General features: G+C 46.2%; 1 long non-coding RNA gene across 1 annotated transcript in view; it reads left to right on the forward strand.

The window, feature by feature from the left end:
* LOC147679064 (uncharacterized) overlaps positions 1-16,848 on the forward strand; it is a 137,735-nt gene that overhangs the window by 99,959 nt on the left and 20,928 nt on the right. The window lies entirely within an intron of this gene.

Here is a 16,848-nt window from a genome sequence, read left to right on the forward strand (position 1 = left end):
TCCCTGTTGATGATGGCATCATTTTTGATAAAGTGGCATTCGAAATCCATGGGCCGACTGAGATCCTCAAGATTCCATACGTGTTTCGTGTTTCCCTAGGAGAGGTGGTAACACAGGACATACATTCTGATGATTGGGATGTACAAGGGGTGTATTCATTGTTCTCTGATTTAAAGTTTTATGCTGCTTTTGATGCTGAAGATTTGTATTTAAATTCTGCTAAGTATGCTGATTTATTCTGTTACCAACATTTGGCCATCATTTTTTGCATAAAACAAACACAGTAAGACCTGTTTTTAATTTTACACAGTGGGGACATAGCCCAACTCCCTTATGGGGAAGTTCCAAGACACTCCGGAAGAGGTTCACCTACTTTTCAAATTACAAAACATCCTATCTAGAGTCCTATTTATATAAGTTGAAATTGCAATCTCAATCTAAATTTATGTTGACTCACAAAAACTTGATTTATTCTAATTCATTTAGGACCGATTTGGACTTACATGATTACGAACACTGGATAAATACCATTGATTTGAAATCAGTTTAGGGCACCACAGCTTGGTAGGTCCAGGGACCCTAAGCTTTGCATCATGCATGTCTCATTCCGACTCGAGCACTGTTTTTAAATGACACGGTGCACCAAACTACTTGTTTTGGCCTGGCTACAGTCAAAAATGTAAATATTCCGTCCATCCCTTCATTGGCTGAGTATGATACTTGGCGCGAACACACCAATCATACAATTGTCCTACAAGCTGTTTCGAAGTGGCACTTTAAATATCTCTTACGCTGACCCCTCAGGATGGCTGTTGTGGCAAACTAACTCTAATGCTTGTCAACTGCGTTTTCATAATGCAACAAAAGTTTTCACGCAAGTTAGATCTAATCCACGTTTCCCACATTCACATTCGGTCACCACGTATTCGGTGGGGAAATTGTCTCAAGAATGGTTGGAAGACTCCACACTGTCGTCAGTGATACCACACCTGTCTCTCTTGTCGAGCTATATCAATTTTGCTGATTTTATCTTGGGTCCTAAATCTCCACGATCGGTAAGGCGGCCCACTCGTAATGCAGCAGTCTTAACACAGTAGGCTTTGCTGTGTTCTCCTGGCGGCATTGGAAGTCAAAGTCGTAATCAGGCCCTAAGTCCATTAACTGACTAATTTGAAGACACTTGGGTTGACAGTCTTCACCACTCTATACACAGGCATCAACCCAAGTTCCATATACCATGGTGGAATGTCTAAGACAGCACCATGGCTCAACAAGCCAAAACCAACAAGGTAGTGGAAGGATGGTACAATGCTTTCAAAGCCACACTGGGATTAACCCAACCAACACTCTACAAATTCATAAAAACCCTCCAAAAAGAACAAAGCTACTGAGAACTAAGGATAGAACAGCGAGTAAATAAAATCAACCCTAAAATACCTAAATAAACGAGAGAGATGTACAAAATGATACGATTCAAAGTCAGGTTCTGGGTACATAACGAAGGAGTAGGCTACCTAGGAATGATAGCTAAATTACTATTATGAATCACCTACCTACCAATATACTCAAAAGGAAAAGAGCACAAAAACTAATACTACTATAACATTTAAAACAATTAAGAAATATTAGAATATTTATTTTTATAAATCAATCTAAAGCAAAAATATATAAATAAAGGACATGAAATACTGATAAATAAAAATTATTAATTTGTATATTTAATAAACATATTCACAGGAAAAACAAAGAGCTGCAATGGCAAAACATACAAAGCACCTCAAGATTAAAAATGCACAGATACAAAAAAAAGTTTCAATTGCTGTAAAAGAAAAACACATATACATGTTAAAATATAGCCTTTCCCACCCAATAACAAAATAAAAATATTGTACTTACAGTTGTGTAGCTGCTATTCGAGATCCACCTCCACCACCTAAAAATGCTGAGGCATAAAGCATAGGTTGTTGGGGGAGGGGACAAAAGGTCAAGCACACTAGATGACCTCTAAGCATACTGAAGGGCATAAAGCAATCAACAGTGCGCACAATACATGCAAGGTCACTAGGATGAAGACAGGAGAGTGCTTAAGGTACAGGCAGGGTTGTGTCTCGCCTGAGGGGAAATAGCCTTCATCACACAGCCTTTACTACGCAGGATCTTATCCATGCAGTCTTTACCACAAAGGTAGCATTAATTTTTTTTATAATATAGTTTTATGTTATTTAAAAAAAATGATTTTAGGATTTAGGTACGGGTATGGGTAGAGGTAAAGGAAGGTAAAGGTGACTTTAGGGTTCTGGGTAGATAGAGGCAAAGGGAGCTGAGGGTGACTTGAAGGTTCAGGGGTGGGAAGAGGTAAAGGGAGGTGAGGATGGCTTGACGGCTCAGGTGGATAGGTAAACAAAGATGAGGATGATATCAAAACCTGTACTTCTGTCTCGGGCGTCAGGAGGACAAGGTAACCCAAAATCCACGGGAGCGGAGATGTTGTCTCTTCACTCCAATAGGGCACAGCCCCCTCAGACCACAGAGACTAACTGAGGACACTACTACCCGGAAGGAGTGGAGAGACAAGGAAGGACCACCTGGGCGTTCTTTCAGGAGAGGTGAGTCTGGGAAGAGCAATCCTGCTGTGAGACAAGAAAATTAGAAGAAAGGCAATTAATCAGAGGCATGTATATGTGCAGCATAAATGTTATCTCACTTTGTATGCAAACCCAGACCTACCATCAATTCTGGCGAAGAAGAGCTTGAACACCAATGCCTAGACACCTCAGGCAATGTGGTACATAATCCTTAACACTTTGTATAAAGGCAATGTCTTCAATCAGTAGGTTGCTTTGAGCAAGTGCAAAGGTTTTTAGCAGAATGGAGGAAACAAGGGCTCTTCCAAGAATCTTCAAGGAAAGAGGGTTGTAGATATCTGGACAGGGTAAAATTAGGGACTGTCTCTCCAGAAATAATTAAAGAAATCCACTTTGGCAAAAAGGACTTTCTGTAATCCAATCTAAATAAGGCATAGAATCTCCCAAAGAATTAGAATGTAAACAATTTCCAATTCTTCAAGTGAAGCAGGAGATACTTTATATGAGGATGGCAAAGGTCCGCATAATATCCCACACTAGTATTATGCCTGACAAAAAATAAATAAAAAATAAATGGATGAGGGGAGGAGCTTCGCGGGCAACCAAGATGGCCGCGTGAGCTCGGAGCTCCGAAGACCTCCCGATCCTCCGCAATTATCCTGCCACCCATCCTGTCCCACGATTGTGGGAATCTATTGCTGAGCCGGTCCTGAAGCGGCGCCCGCTCTCGGAATGAAAATCCGACATTCCTGGACTTAGCTAGCTCGACGGAACCCTGGTGGCTCCGCCTGCGTCATTGGTGAACGTCGAGGGGTACAGCGGTGTCTTCCTGTGGACCTCCCTGCCTGCGCTTCGTCTCCCTGGCGACTACCACCGGAACCTGACTTCTACTGCTGAGCGCCCTCCTCGGTGGACTTCGGTGTCCCTATTGCGCTTACTGAGTGTACACCACACGTCTTCTTCTCCCCCTTGGACCACCCTGCCCGGGCGTGCCAACATGGCGGGCAAAGGGGACTCGGACAAAGGCAAGGCTCAGAGAGTTAGCAGAAAACCGACCCAGTCCCAATCCACCATCCCAGAGCGATTCTCCCAGTCTAAGGGATCGCCGGGACTGGCGGGCCGCACTAGAGACCCGAGAAGGGACGAATCCCCGGATGACTCCGAAATCACGCTCCGGGATGTGATGGGTGCGATAACCGGGGTGAAGACGGAGATGCACACCCTCCACGAGGCGCTGTCTAGCAAGGTCGACTCTCTGAAGATCGAGTTGAACCTCATCAGGTCTGACCTCGGAAAGACCAATGACCGGGTGAAATCATTGGACCTCAAGACATCGAGCCTGGTCAACGATGTGTCCGACATTCAGACCGAGGTCCGCGACTTAAAGATGGCGAACGGACTGCTGGCACGCCAACTGGACGAGGCGATTCGAGCGTTGCGCTCCGGCAAGGCGCCGGGGCCCAATGGCATTCCCGTTGAGCTGTACAAGCTCAAGGCTGACACGGTTGCCGCGCCCCTGCTCGATATGTTTCTTGAGGCCCGCGAGGACGGAGAGCTCCCGCTCGACCAAAGACTCGCCACCATTGTGGTGATACACAAGGAGGGGAAGCCACGTGACCTTTGCCGTTCGTATCGACCCATCTCACTTTTAAACGCCAAACCCAAGATTCTGGCCAAGTTATTGGCCAACCGGCTGGTGGGGGTGATCTCGGACTTGGTTCATCCGGACCAGTCTGGATTCATACCTCACCGTAACACGGCCCTTAATCTGCGACGACTCCACGCGGTTATGGCGCGAGCACATTTACTAACTGGACCCACGGTACTTGCCTCGCTTGATGCCACTATGGCATTCGACTCGTTGGAGTGGAATTACCTATGGGCGGTGCTAGCCAAATTGGGGTTTGGACCCGCTTACATCGGCTGGGTCCAGCTCCTGTACTCGGCCCGATGGCTAATGTGGCTGTTAATGGTCGGGTGTCAGCCTCCTTTGCACTGCGCAGAGGCACCAGGCAAGGATGCCCGCTGTCACCACTCCTGTTCGCATTGGCACTTGAGCCTTTGGCGGCGTGGATCAGGACACATCCCGATGTCGCTGGGATCACGTGGTCTCCGGGATTTGAGGACCGAGTGTCGCTCTATGCAGACGATATCCTCCTGTATCTTACCTCCCCCTGCCGCTCGCTCATAGTGGTGTTTGACCTGCTGGGTACCTTCGGAACCTACTCGGGCCTGGTTATCAACTGGTCCAAGTCCTCACTGTACACGCTGTGTGGAGACACTCCGCGCCTCCCCCGTGGCTGCTCAATACAGATTGCCCAACAGGGCTTTAGGTATTTGGGTATCTACGTGTCGCGGAACTCCCGAGCACGGTACTCGCATAACTTGCTTCCGCCTCTGGCGCGGTTGCGCCGAGATGTGGAGGGCTGGAAAAAAACTGCCGATTTCCCTGATGGGCAGGGCGGCGCTGTTCAAGATGATGGCGTTGCCACGATTCCTTTATGCACTACCTAACACCCAGGACCCTGTACCGGCCAAATACTTTGCAGAGGTCGAATCCTTGCAGCGAGCGTTGTTGTGGGACGGAAGACCACGGATCTCTCTGGTTAAACTGACCATACCGTGCTATGACGGTGGTATAGCCCTGCCCGACATACGGCGTTATTACTGGGCGTCCCAACTCGCGGCAATCAATCATGGCCTCTATGGCCCGGCAGTCAGCCCAGGCTATGCCATGGACCGGTGGCTCATGGCCGATGGGAACTACTATAGGGCGCTACACTCTAAGTCTCTGGATCGGAAGTTGACAGGTCCCACTAAAACGGTGGTGCATTTGTGGCGGGCAGTCACTAAAACTCTGGGTTGGCAGGGTAGGGTTACCATGGCCACTCCACTGTATGACTCTGACATGTTGGGTAAGCTGTGGCACAGCAAAGGCTTTGACAGGTGGGATACCATTGGTATATCGAAGGTGGGAGATGTGCTGGCCGGGGGAAGGATCAAGTCATTTGATGCACTGCAGTCTGAGTTCCAACTGGGGGCGACGGAATACTTCCGATATGCACAGCTTAGGCATGCCCTCTCTTCCCACATACCGGCGGGGGAGACGGTACCTGAATCGTCACCCCTGGAAGACAGGGTGCTGGACGGCCATATGCCGGACAGCGCTATCTCCCTAACCTACAAGAAGCTCATTAACGTGCGCGCTGACCTGCTGCTGCGGCTGAGGGAACTTTGGGTGAACGATGGCATAGAGGTGGATGATGAGGAGTGGCAGTCGGCGATCTCCTCCCCTAGGGAGGTGGCCATATCGGCGCGGCTCCGCCTTGTCCAGCTAAAGATATTACACAGGGTTTATGTCACAGGCCCCAGACTCATACACATGGGGCTCTCACTGGATGGTATGTGCCGGAGAGGATGTGGGATGATTGCGACCTTCATGCACATTATATGGGAGTGTCCTGAAGTGACTCGATACTGGGCACGTGTGCACGAAGTGATGAATGAAGTGACTGGTGTGGCTTTACCCGCAGAGGCCCGGCGCTGCCTACTCAACATTTGGGGCCCGAACGACTACAACGTGGCCCAGACCCGCTGGGTCACTCTGGGCAACATGATAGCCAAGAGAGACATCGCTCAGAGGTGGGGCGCGCCAGCTCCTCCCTTGCTTAGTTTGTGGGAAACCAACATGGACTGGTGCATGCAGCGCGAGAAAACAGTGTATGTGGCCAGGGGCAAACCGAAAATGTGGAGGTCTGTGTGGGGTGCTTGGAACTCGTATCGAGGTGATATCTGTGCGCCACCCGTGGAGGTAGACCCTGATATCCATCTGTCTCCGTAGTGCCCCTTACCCGTGGTTCCATGCCGGTCATCCTGCTGTACCACTCCCCACACGACCTGTTGTCGCTGATTGTATTATGAACTGATTAGGGTGTGCAGCCCCTGATCTCTCCCCGTGATGCAAGCCCACCGTCTGTGATCCGTCCTCAGCCTACTTCCTTCTTTTCTTTTCTCCCTCTTCTCTCGTTCTTTCTCCTCTTCACTTTCCTTCTTGCAGCTCTTATTGTTTACTTGGTTTATTTAGTCTTATGTTCTAACATACTTGAAAATTAAACCTGATTGCTTCTGCTTACTGTTTGGTACACGAATGTACCTGTTACCTCAATGCTGCCTGGCCTCCGGGATGTATGGCTGAATAGCGGTGTACTTTTGTCTATAAATAAAGGTTTTCCAAAAAAAAAAATAATAAATAAATAAATAAATGGATGCATACAAATAAAAATTACCTGAGCCTCAGGAGCGGTTCCAAAATACTCTGCAGTAATTGGAGAAATTCACAAGCAACGAAACAATTCCTAAATAAGAAAAAAGACAGCACGACACGTCTAGTGTCAGCACGAAAGGAGAAAGGAAAAGGCAACACTCGCCTCGCGTCCGTGGCGGTTGGAGGCAGAGTCTGGAAACAGCCTCGCATTCAAGAAATTAGTCGCGTTACGCCGAACGGGAGCAGGCACCAGAATGCGAGCAAAGAAGGAAAAATAAATAGGGTACGAGTCGATTGAAAATCCAAAAGGGAAATGTGGGAAAGCACCGGGAAGCCAGAACTCAATCCAAGGAGGGAAATAATACGAAGCAGGTTCAAAACAGAAGTCTCCAACAGAGAAGTCTCCCGAATTCACTCCATCACTCAATCAAACAGGATAGGGTTGTGGTCCCACACAGGAAGAGAAGCAAAGCACTCGATGCTGTAAGCTGACTGCCTATATGCCGGAATGGGTCAACTGATCGCCACTAGGCAGTCTGGGAAGGCATACAAGGTAAGGACTCTACAAGGCATTCTGGGAGTGGTAGTTCTTTGATCTACCAGAGAAGAAAAGGGTGCAAGAGGCTCGATGGCTGACAGTTCTCCCCCCTCCCTGCCAAAGGCCTATTCACAGGTCTAGGTGTAGTGGGATGTAGTGCATGGAACCGCCTTATTATTAATAGGTGCATGAATGTTCTCAACAGGCTCCCAAGTTCTATCTTCTGGGGCATAACCCACCCAATCTACAAGATATTGTAATCTTCCTCGATGTCTACGTGAATCGAGAATGCGTCTAACTTCGTACTCTAGTTCCCTGTCAATGGTAATTGGAGGAGGGGGTGGTTCAGGGTGTGAAGGAGGGACGAAAGGTTTGAGGAGAGAAGTATGAAAGACTGGGTGTAAGGCAATTCCAATTTCATAGCTACTGGGTTAACCACCTGTACAATTGTAAAGCGTGGTTGAAGCTTGCGTGGTCCGGGTAACTTAAGGTTTGTTGTGGATAGCCATACCCTATCCCCCTACTGCATAAGCCGGTGCATCCTGTCTGCGTGTATCAGCATATTTTTTCATCTGTTGTTTGGCTTCTTGCAATTTTAATTTAGCCTGCTCCCATATAGACAAAAGGTTTTTGTGTTGTTCTGTGACCGCTGGTACATCTAACATCTCAGTCGGGAGGTGTAGAGGGATACATTTAGGGTGGCAGCCTGTAACAAAGTAGAAAGGAGAGACCTTTGATGCGGGATGTGTAGAATTATTATATACAAACTCTGATAATGGAAGAGCTTTTACCTAGTCACTAGTAATGGTGCTTAATAAACAACAGAGAAACTGCTCAAGGGTTTGATTCGTTCTCTCTGTTTGTCCATCCATTTGAGGATGAAAGGCCGATGAAAGTCTGTGATCTATGTGAAGCATAGTCCATGCCAAAATTTAGACACAAATTGAGGATCTCTATCGGAAATGATAACAGAAGGTAACCCATGTAACTTCATTATGTGTTCAATGAAAGTCTCAGCAAGGTCTTTAGCTTTGGGCATCTTTTTTAAAGGAATGAAATGTGCCATTTTGGAAAACATATCTACCACTACTAGTATGACAGAAAACCCTCTAGTTACTGGAAGATCTGTGATAAAATCCATACTAAGACAGGACCAAGGGCAATCAGGAACAGGCAAAGGCTGCAAAAGTCTAGCAGGATCGCAATGTAGTGGTTTCTGCCTTGCACATGTAGGGTAGGCTTTGACAAAGGTGGAGATGTCTTGCGTCATCCCAGGCGGCCAAAATCACAGTTGACAAGTATGCAGAGTCTTTTCTGCACCAGGATGTGCGGCCAAAGGTAGAATATGGCACCATTTTATAACCAACTGTCTTAATTCGTCTGAGGGAACGAACAAATGGTTGTTGTGATAAAACAGGCCTTTTACCATCTTGTTTACGGGACCGGTTAACCATTTTTCACGATCAAGGTTGACACATTCCTGTTCTAATTGCAAGAGAAAAGAATCAGAATGCGCTACTTGATTCTCACCCACGGCAATAATTTTATGATCTGGTATGATGGGTACAGGGGTTTCTTCTGTGTGTTTATAGTCTTTTCCTAACCGAGATAGGGCATCTGCTTTTCCATGTTTGGTTCTGCGCCGGAAAGTAATAACAAAATCATATTCACAGAAGAAGGATACCCATATCATCTGTCTAGGGGTAAGGGCTCTGGCAGACCGAAAAAACTGAAGATTTCTATGGTCTGAGTAGATGGTTATAGTGTGGCGAGAACCTAGCAGATAATGACGCCACTCCTGGAAGGCTATCTTAATCGCCAGAAGTTCTCGTTGCCCTGTGGTATAGTTCAGTTCTGCGTGTGATAGCGTCTTTGAGAAGTAGGCGACTGGATGGAGAGCACCTGACTTAACATCTCTCTGCGATAATATTCCCCCTACTGCATACTGAGATGCATCGGCCTCGACAAAATATGGTTATGTCTCATCTGCATGTCTTATAATGGGGGATGATGTAAATCTGCTTTTCAAAGCACGAAAAGCTGTCTCCGCAGCATCACCCCAATTAAAAGACACTCCCTTTTTTAGAAACCTAGTTATTGGTGCCGCTAATTCAGAGAAATTATGTATAAATCTGCGATAAAAATTGGCAAACCCCAAAAAGGATTGCACTTCACTGACTGTTTTAGGACTGGCCCAGTTAGTTATGGCTGATACTTTACCGGGATCCATGTGGACCCCCTCAGGGGAAATAACAAAACCTAAGAAGTCTACCTTCTGTGTATGAAAAAAACGTATCCAATTTAGCGAATAGATGGTTCTCTTTTAGTTTTTGTAGTATTAGCCTTACATGCTCTACATGCTCTTGTTCATTTTGAGAATAGGCCAGAATATCGTCAATGTAGACGATAACAAAGATATCAAGGTATTCTCGGAGGATCTCATTAACAAAAAATGTAAATGCCACAGAGGCATTGCATAAGCCGAAAGGCATCACACAATATTCATATTGCCCAAACGTAGTGCGAAAAGCCGTCTCCACTTATCTCCTTCTTGCACTCATCTCCTTCTTGCACTCGGATCAGATGGTAGGCCCCTCTTAGATCTAGCTTGGTAAAGATCTTGGCCTTACGCACCTGGTCCAGAAGTGTTGAGATGAGTGGAAGAGGGTATTTGTTTTTTACCGTCACTTTGTCAGGGCTCTATAATCCAGGCATGCTCTCAGTCCTCCTTCTCGTTTAGGTATACAAAAAATGGGAGAGGATACTGGGGATGTCGAATGACGGATAAATCCCTTATTTAGCATGTCTTGCAGATATTCAGAGAGATTCAGAGTCTGTTAAGGCGTATACCCGGCTAACAGGCAATTCCGCACCAGGGATCAGATCTATTCTACAATCATAGACTCGGTGCGGGGGCAGCGCCACAGCCTCGATGAACACATCAGAAAAGTCAAGATACTCTGGAGGTAAACTAGGTATTTCGGTAGTAGACAATGCACAACATAAGGGGGCTTGCCATAAGGCTGTTTCTTGGTAACAGTGTAACATACAGTATGAGGATCTAAGTGTTACCTTTTGCGAGACCCAATCTATGTGCGGATTATGCAATTGGAGCCAGGGCACTCCAAGTATAGCCCCAAAGTTAGGGGTATCAATCAGGTCAAAAGAGATCACCTCTGAATGGCCATTATCACACACCATGACTAAATCAGGAGTATGATACTCTATTAATCCAGAAGACAATTCTGTTCTATTCACTGCACTTACTTTTTCAGGATGAGACTTCGGAATAAACTCCAAGCCCAGAGCTTTAGCTACTGAGATATCTAGAAAATTTCCGGTTGCTCCTGAGTCTAACAATATTGACATGGACTTTCTATGCTGAGAAGATAGTATAAAAAGTACTGTAATAACAAAATGTTGAGGTACAGATGGAATAGTGGTAAACAGTCACTGTGAGACCTGAGACTAGGATGAACTTGAAGGAGCGGTCTCGGGACTCTCCAAGTCTACTAGTTTTCCGACAACATAGCTGCCCCAGATCCTATAGCCGCACCCTTCAAGGTAGTCTTAGATTTTATGGGACAGTCTTTAGCAAAATGCCCCCCTTTGCCACAATAGAGGCAGAGGTTCAACCTCCTTCTTTTTTCTCGTTCCTCTTTAGCCAGGGGACCTTTTACTCCTTCTATTTGCATAGGTGCACTCAGGTCTTTATTTTCTTTCTTTTCACTTCGAGGGAGGAAAAGGTGTGGATAGTCTCCCTTGTTCTTTTCCCCTTTCCTTTCTGTCAGACGATGATCACGTTTTACCACTAAATCTATGAAGGCGGAACATTCTTCTGGAGGATTCACTATTTGTGATAATATGTCTTTGAGTTTGTCTCTTACCCTCTATAAAACAGGGATGTTATCGTTTCCTCAGGCCACTGAGTCTCCGTCACTAATCTATTAAAGGTGGTGATATATGTCAATAGATCTTTGGAACCTTCTTTGAGACTAAGTAACTCGTTGTCGCTGGCCTGCATGTAAGAGTGTTGTGCAAAAAGACTCCTCATCCGCTCCTTGAACTGGGCTAAATCATATAAAATAGGGTCATTGTTCTCCACCATAGGCACAGCCCAATGAGCGGCATTCCCATTTAAATAAGATATAATTAAATCTATTTTAGCAGCATCATCGGGAAAGGAGGATGCACGACATAAGAACTGTAACTGACATTGATTCATGAATACAGCATACTTGTTGCTGTCTCCATTGAATCTCTCAGGCATGGCTAAGGGTGTTTGTGGTGGGATAACAACTATCACATTAACAGGGGTGGAGGTAGGATCAGAAGGCGCAGTAGTAGAAACAGGGGAAGGGATCTGAAAATGGCCTGGTTGAATATAACTAAGTTTAGGTTTGGACAGTGTATCCACCACTGAGGTTTCTAATTGTTTTTGGGTCTTTAGGACACTGAGTTCTGTCACCAACCGCTGTTTATCGCCGATTAACAAGTCTAAGTTCTGTCTGTAAATTAACTACTGCGGCTGCTAACTCAGCCATGGTAACTTTAGGATTATCTGGATCAGACATGAGTGCGTCATCTTCGCTCAGGGGATTTCTGTTTTCGGGGGCTTGGCTTACTATCAGAACCTGTACTTCTGTCCCGAGCGTCAGTACAAGGTAACCCAAAATCCACGGGAGCGAAGATGTTGTCTCTTCACTCCAATAGGGCACAGCCCCCTCAGACCACAGAGACTAACTGAGGACACTACTACCCGCAAGGAGTGGAGAGACAAGGAAGGACCACCTGGGCGTTCTTTCAGGAGAGGTGAGTCTGGGAAGAGCAATCCTGCAGAGAGACAAGAGAATTAGAAGAAAGGCAATTAATCAGAGGCATGTATATGTGTAGCGTAAATGTTATCTCACTTTGTATGCAAACCCAGACCTACCATCAATTCTGACGAAGAAGAGCTTGAACACCAACGCCTAGACACCTCAGGCAATGTGGTACATAATCCATAACACTTTGTATAAAGACAATGTCTCCAATGAGTAGGTTGCTTTGAGCCAGTCCAAAGGTTCTTAGCAGAATGGAGGAATAAGGGCTCTTCCAAGAATCTTCAAGGAAAGAGGGTTGTAGATATCTGGACAGGGTAAAATTAGGGACTGTCTCTACAGGAATAATTAAAGAAATCCACTTTGGCAAAAAGGACTTTCGGTAATCCAATATGAATAAAGCATAGAATCTCCCAAAGAATTAGAATGTAAACAATTTCCAATTCTTCAAGCGAAGCAGGAGATACTTTACATGAGGATGCCAAAGGTCCGCATAATATCCCACACTAGTATTGTACCCGACAGAATATAAATAAAAAATAAATGGATGCATACAAATAAAAATTACCTGAGCCTCAGGAGCGTTTCCAAAATACTCTGCAGTAATTGGAGAAATTCACGAGCGAAGAAACAATTCCCACAAAAGAACAAGCATTGGAAATGCAATAGGTCTCGCATTAGGAAAGTTTGAGCTATTGGTCTTATAAATGACATTTTTTTTTATTTATGTGTTGTTTTTTAAAATAGCTAAATTTATAGCTTTGTCATTTACAATACCAATAGTTATAACTTTCGCAAATGTGACACCTATAGCATTTTTAATGCAACATGTTTTGTATTTACATGACTTAGATGTATTGCTATTACAAATAACAATGGCTTTTAGTTTTTTTCAAAAATTAATACTTAAATATTTTATGTAATTTGTAATGGGAATAGCTTAAACTTTTGTAAATAACTTTTGTGAGGATTGTGTTCGGTGTGTTTTTTATTGTGACGAAAATCCAAGAACAGAAGTGAAATATTAACATCTTTTTGTGATTTGTAATAAAGCTTGAAAGCTTGAAAACAGCTTGAAACATTGAAAGAACATATTTGAACCAGTGATGCTGTGGTGGTGCTGAGTGATGCTGTGGTGGTGCTGAGTGATGCTGTGGTTACGCTGAAATATGCTGTGGTTGCGCTGTGTGATGTTGTGGTTGCCCTGAGTGATGCTGTGGTTACGCTGAGTGATGCTGTGGTTGCGCTGAGTGATGCTGTGGTTTCGTTTAGTGATGCTGTGGTGGTGCTGAGTGATGCTGGGGTGGCGCTGAGTGATAATGTGGTGGTGCTGAGTGATAATGTGGTGGAGCTGAGTGCTGCTGGGGTAGCGCTAAGTGATGATGGGATGCTGTGTGGTGCTGTGGTGGTGCTGAGTGATGCTGAGTGATGCTGTGGTCGTTCTGTGGTGGTGCTGTTAATGTGGTGGTGCTGAGTGATGCTGGGTTAGCGCTGAGTGATGATGTGGTGATTGATGCTGAGTGGTGCTGTGGTGGTGCTGAGTGATGCTGAGTGATGATGTGGTGATGGTGAGTGGTGCTGAGTGATGCTGGGGTGGTGCTGAGTGATGCTGTGGTGTTGCTGAGTGATGCTGTGGTGGTGCTGAGTCGTGCTGTGGTGGTTCTGTGGTGGCTCTGAGTGTTGCTGCGGTGTTGCTGAGTGGTGCTGTGGTGTTGCTGAGTGGTGCTGTGGTGGTGCTGAGTGATGCGGTGGTGGTGCTGAGTGATGCTGTGGTGGTGCTGAGTGATGCTGTGGTGATGCTGAGTGGTGCTGTAGTGGTGCTGAGTGATGCTGTGGTTGCGCTGAGTGATGCTGTGGTTGCGCAGAGTGATGCTGTGGTGGTGCTGAGTGGTGATGAGGTGGTGCTGAGTGATAATGTGGTGGTGCTGAGTGCTAATGTGGTGGTGCTGAGTGATGCTGTGGTGGTGCTGAAAAAATGCGTCCAGCACCTGAGCCTAATGTCGTGTCTGCAGTCTTTAGTTATTTAAAAAATATTCGCTATTAAAATGGTATCATGATCATAGGCGGCGCAGTTCTAATGTTTATAAACATAAAACAATATCCTGTGTTTGACAACTGTAGGGTTTGCAGCGTCGTGCCAGAGGACAGAAATAATTACCCACAGTCAAAGTATTACAGATGAACAGTTGGCAAAGGTCCATCAGAGCTCACATAACTGTAGCATGACTCGAAGCTCCCAGGGCCGCCAAAGAATGAGTTGTTAGGACCAGCAAGAGAGAAAGGGTTTCACAGGCTTTACTACACTGGGAGGCTGCACCACACCAGCATGAAATGAACAGGGAAAAACATTTTCCAGAACAGCAAAAAATAAGTGTTGGACACATTATTTTAGCTCGGTGGAAAAACTGAAATTACATATGATGCTGTATGCAGTGCAAGATAAAAGGAGCGAGCACACAACATTTTAACTATATAGTCAAAAATAAGTCTAAAAGTGTATAACAATTCCAAATCGGGAACAGCCAACAGACACCAACCACGTGTGGCAGAAAATGAAGGCGAGAATGTGCTAGCATAACATGCTCTTGGCATTGCTGTGGGGAGGGGGAGGGGAAATGCGAGACACGGCCGCCAAGACAGGATGTGGCATAACATCTAGAGCGGTCGCTTTTGAAGCTGGGGAACAGAGTTTGAGTCTCGACGGGAGGGTCAAGATCCTGTGAATCTGGGCAAATCACTTAATCTCTCCATGCATAACAAGTCGGGCGGCACAACAGGGGCAGAAAAAACAAAAAAGCGGTCGCGAAATGAAAGTAAAAAACGCGACCGTGAACAAACGGAAAGTGCCATTATTGGGTGATACTGTGGGTCAGTCAAACATAAGATAAAGTAAACATGCGTGGCTTACCAAGGTCCATTAGATGAGGTAAATGCAACTAGAAAAATAAAGAGAAAGGTAGGCGATTGTCAGAAGACGGGAGGAGAAGAGGCACAAAGAGAAACGGGGACTGGAGTCAGGTAGCGACCTTAGAAGCGACATACAACAGCAGAAACTGGCCGAAGTCTAAGGGTATGAGCGTATATGAGCGTGGCCGTAAGCTTGTAAGCCAAAGGGCTAGGGCTAGAGCTGGTGAGCTAATTCTCGCAAAGGCACAAGGAGAGTGGCAGGCGGGCGCAGAAAAAAATCGCTCGTCAGGAAAGGCTTTATACACTGATAATCGGGGGTAAAAAAGTAAGGTCAAGGTATGACTTACTTATGCTAGACAAGGCGGGCGGCACAAAAAAATAAACGCGGCCGCGAAATGAAAGTAAAAAACGCGCCCGCGAAATGAAAGCCTTTGATGCAGCAGGGGGCGGAGCGAATACCTTTGAAGAGCTGCTGGAGGCACCAAGCTGGGGAACAGATGGCTGGCTTTGATGTGCACGCGCTTTTTAGGTCAATGCGCTTGCGCATTGAGCTTGCTTTTCACGGGCACAGCATGAATTTGCCCGATGGTTAAGCTCTCGTTAAGCCCCTATATTCTCGCAAGCTCAATGCGCAAGCGCATTGACAGGCGAGACCTAAAAAAGACAGCACGCCGCGTTTAGTGTCAGCACGAAAGGAGAAGGAAAAGGCAACACTCGCCTCGCCTCCGAGGCGGTTGGAGGCGGAGTCTGGAAACAGCCTCACGTTCAAGAAATTAGTCGTGTTACGCCGAGCGCGAGCAGGCAACAGAACGCAAGCAAAGAAGGAAAAATAAATAGCGTTACGAGTCGATTGAAAATTTAAAAGGGAAGTGTGGGAAAGCGCTGGGAAGCCAGAACTCAATCCAAGGAGGGAAATAATACAAAGCAGGTTCAAAACAGAAGTCTACAACAGAGAAGTCTCCCGAATTCACTCCATTAAACAGGATGGCGGCGTAGTCCCACACAGGAAGAGAAGCCTAGCACTCAATGCTGTAAGCTGACTGCCTATATGCCGGAATGGGTCAGCTGATCACCACTAGGCAGTCTGGGAAGGCATACAAGGTAAGGATTCTCACAAGGCATTCTGGGAGTTGTAGTTCTTTGATCTACCAGGGAACAAAAGGGCGCAAGAGGCTCGATGGCTGACAGATGACTTGAGGGTTCAGAGGTGGGTAGAGTTAAGGGGAGTTGAGGGTGAATTGAGGGTGGGTAAAGGTAAAAGGAGGTGAGGCGGACTTGAGTGTTCAGAGAAAGTTCATGGGCGGGTACTGGTAAAGGAAGGTGAGGGTGACATGAGCGTTCATAGGTGGGTACTTTTAAAGGGAGTTGAGGTTGACTGGAGGGTTCAAGGGCGGGAAGAGGTTAAGAAAGTTGAGGGTGATTTGAGGGATCAGGGATGGGAAGAGGCATAGGGAGGTGAGGGTAACTTGATGGTAACTTGAGGGCTCAGATGGGTAGAGGTGCAGGGAGGTGACAGCGACTTGAGGGATCAGGTGGATAGGTAAACAGATGTGCGGATGACTTGAGGGTTCACAGGTGGGTAGCGCTAAGGAGAGGTGAGGGTGACTTGAGGGTTCAGAAATGGGTAGAGGTAAAGGGAGGGGAGGGTGACTTCAGGGCTCAGAGGAAAGTAAAGGAAGGAGAGAATGACTTGAGGGTTTAGGGCTGAAAAGTGGTAAAGGGAGGGGAGGGTGA

Source organism: Lissotriton vulgaris, chromosome 11, assembly GCF_964263255.1.
Source record: "Lissotriton vulgaris chromosome 11, aLisVul1.2, whole genome shotgun sequence".
NCBI lineage: Eukaryota > Metazoa > Chordata > Amphibia > Caudata > Salamandridae > Lissotriton > Lissotriton vulgaris.